The sequence below is a fragment of the Arachis ipaensis genome, chromosome B03 (assembly GCF_000816755.2).
Source record: "Arachis ipaensis cultivar K30076 chromosome B03, Araip1.1, whole genome shotgun sequence".
In the NCBI taxonomy this organism is placed as follows: domain Eukaryota; kingdom Viridiplantae; phylum Streptophyta; class Magnoliopsida; order Fabales; family Fabaceae; genus Arachis; species Arachis ipaensis.
This window is the reverse complement of record NC_029787.2, coordinates 98,009,524-98,013,070: the sequence shown is the minus strand read 5'-3', so window position 1 is coordinate 98,013,070 and position 3,547 is coordinate 98,009,524. Positions and strand designations below refer to the sequence as shown.

At 32.0% G+C, this 3,547-nt stretch overlaps 1 long non-coding RNA gene across 1 annotated transcript; it reads right to left on the bottom strand.

Annotated features, from left to right (window-relative positions):
- Window positions 662-1,570, bottom strand: LOC110269756. Its single transcript, XR_002358518.1, has 2 exons — window positions 1,144-1,570; window positions 662-857 (listed from the first exon to the last, which is right to left on the bottom strand). It is a non-coding gene; the product is annotated as an uncharacterized LOC110269756 (long non-coding RNA).

Genomic DNA, 3,547 nt, shown 5'->3' with positions numbered 1-3,547 from the left:
AACTGGGAATCTTTGAAGTGCAAGCTACCAGAATCTCATTAGAGATGGCAGACAACTCAAGAAAACAGGCTTATGGTCAAGTAGAGGACGTGTTAGTAAAGGTTGAAGGCCTTTACATCCCTGCTAATTTCATAATCTTGGATACTGGGAAGGATGAGGATGAATCACTACAAGAAAAAGCAGTATTTGTAACAAAAAAAAGTTGTTACAAAAAATCAAAATTTTGAAACAAAAAGATTTTGTAAGAAAAAAAGAGGCCATTGCAGTATGTCCCGTTACAAAAAGTTTTTGTAACAAAAAATGGAACTGTTACAATTCAAAGTAATATTTTGTAACATATTTTTCTGATACAAAAAAACAAAAGTTGTTACAAAATTGATAACAAATTTTGATCTTCAAAATATTTTTTGTGACAATATATTTTTTCCTATCATAAAATTTTGTTAAAAAATATAACTTGATTTTGTAACATTTTTTTTCTTTAGTTACAAAACACTATTTATTTTGTAATAATTTTTTTAATACAAATTACACATATAATTTACCAAATTATATTATTTTTTAATTAATTAATATATTAACTAATTTACTCAGTAAGTCAATATTTATATAATATATAATTACATAGATAGTTCAAATATATTTCATTTCACTAAGATTGTTTTATAAATCTTCAACATATAAACTTTAAAGTACAAACTAACAAGATACATTGAAGAACCCTAATGAACTAGATAGATACATAGGACAAGAAAAATAAGAAATTATAAATCTCCAAAATATAAACTACAAATTACAAACTCCATCATGTTCATATAGCTCCTTTCTCATGGAGAAGCCTCTAAAAAGTGTCACACCTGAAAAGACCACCAACCAAAAAACACTAGCTTAAGAAACAAGATTTGTTTCAATATGTATGTGATGCTTTTGTAGCAATGTGGCACGACATAGACAGTTTCAAATAAATGAGGAACATCAGCATACCACTTCAAGCTATGTATCCTAAGGAAATAGATTCATTATAAAGATCAAGCACTTAGATGCCGAAGTATAACAGTGGGGTGAGCCTCAGGTAGGAAATATTCTGCTCATTATTACATATTTAGTTATAGCAATATAAAGATCAATGACACAAATACTTACATGATCCTCAAAATCTGGGCTCCTTAAATTGATAGATAGATTTCTCATCAGCAGTAGCACCTAAACAGAGTATGATTTGGTAAGTACTTCTCTAACATAAATTTATAACTTCACATTTCTAATATCTATCCAAAGTCAATATTTCAAAGCCTTGGTAGAAATAAAGTTTCAATATCTTAACTCCATTTAAGGAGTACAAATTATTTGTTTGAAGCAAATGGAAATGGACTGTCAAAAGAAATTATTCATTGGACAGTAAGAACACAGGCAAACATACCATCTCAACATCTATAGGATCCATCCTTTTTAGTTTCTATAAATGAGACCTGCAAATGGAAATGGACTGTCAAAAGAAATTATTCATTGGACAGTAAGAACACAGGCAAACATACTGTCTCAACATCTATAGGATCCATCCTTTTTAGTTTCTGTAAATATAACCAAACAGTTCAACTCAAATTAAATGAGACCTGCAGCGGTGGTGGCCTCCATCATCCTCCTTCGCATTTCTCTCTGTTTTGTTCTGCTTCTCGACAGCAACTATGCGGAATAGCAATTAATATCTAGGACAAAGATCAATAACAATATGATGTCAATTAATGCAATTCTAAAAACTTGTCTAGAAAATTTGAGCTTTACTTGGCAAAGGAACAAAAAAATTTACAGCAACAAAAGATTTAGCTAAGTGATTTTTTAAGCAACACAATAACAAATTCAACTATTCAAGTATTAAACTCAACCCAATGATGTTATCTAGCAACAAAATTCAATCCAGTGATGTTATCCAGCAACAAAATTCAACTAAATGATGTTTAACAGCAACAAAAAAAATTTGCTTAAGTTCAACAATAATGAAAATTCAAACCTAAAAAGAAAAAAATTCCAAAGCAGCATACCATCAAAATTTAACAACGCAATAAAGCACCTGAACAAGTTTATGTATGACAAGTTTAGTAACTAGATAATGTATGTAAAGCTGTTGCGATGTGATTCGTCATGCCAAATCCAATTTAATTTGAAATAGACTAATGCTACATAATATCTTTGGCCCCTTCACATTTTAAGACTTGGAAATTTTATAGACTTGAATGATCAAATTAAACCATCATCAAATTTACAGGTTTAGAAACAGTTAACATTGTTCAAACTTATTGTCCATCAAAACATTCATATTCACATTAGAAACATTCATATTTGTATTGAATAGCTTCAGCCAAAACAGAATTAATATTTTCCTATTTGAATCAATGAGCAAAACAGAAAATGAATTTCAGCTAGAGAATCAGTGACCAAAATAGAAAATGCATTTCCAACCAGAGAGTCAGGGACCAAAACAGGCAGCATTATACCAAATCAATTTTCAAATCAAAACAGAAATCAAATCAACTAAAATCATAGAACAAGAGACACTTGAGTTACCTAATTAGAGGTTGGGCCACAACGAGGAGGCAGAGAACTAGTGACAGGGCGCGATTCAAAAGCAGCAACATCCAGAGGAGCAGACGACGACGTGACAGCAGAAACAGGAGAGGTGACGACCCACAAATGACAGGGAGAAGCATCGATGGTGACGACGAGGACGATGGTTTCACGCAGATCCAATGGTGACGACGGCGACGGAGCTGGCAGTGACGATGGCTGGAGGGCTCCCCTCCAGTGGCAGCAGCGCTACTTCCATTCTCCCTCGCGAGCTCATTTCTCTCTCTCTCTCTCTCCTCGCGTTATGTCTCTCCCGATGGCGACACAACGGTGGCGACGGTGGCAGTGACACCTACCGGCGCCGTCTCCCCTTTTCCCCCTCTCCTTCTCTTTCTTCCCCCCTCGAGCTCCACCCTTTCTCTTTTCTTTCCTTTTCTTTCCGTGTCTTTGTTTATAGTGAGGGGTTGTGTGTGTAAACTAGGGGAAAAGGGTTGGCTTAGGGTTAGAGTTTGAGAGTAGGATAAATTAAGTTTTTATTTGGGAATTTTAATAAAATTAGGGTACAGTCGTACAGAGTATAGAGTAAATAGTTTTAATAAAATTATGAGTAATTAAATTATTAAAGTTTTTGCATTTGGTGACAAACAAATAACATGTTACAAATAATATTAAATTTTGTGACAAATTAATTTTTTGTTACAAAATAATTGGAGTTTTTGAAACAAATGGATATTTTGTTACAAAATATTTTAAACTTTTGCAACAACTTCATTTTTTGTTACAAAATATTATAAAATTTTGCAACAAAATACCAGTTCATTACAAAAGCCAATATAATTTGTAACAAAAAAAATCAAATCGTTACAAAATATCAAAACGTTTTGTAACAAATTATATTGTTGTTACAAAACATTATTATTAGGTAACAATCACTAATTTTTGTTAAAAAAATAATTTTTGTAACGATTTTAAATTTGTTACAAAG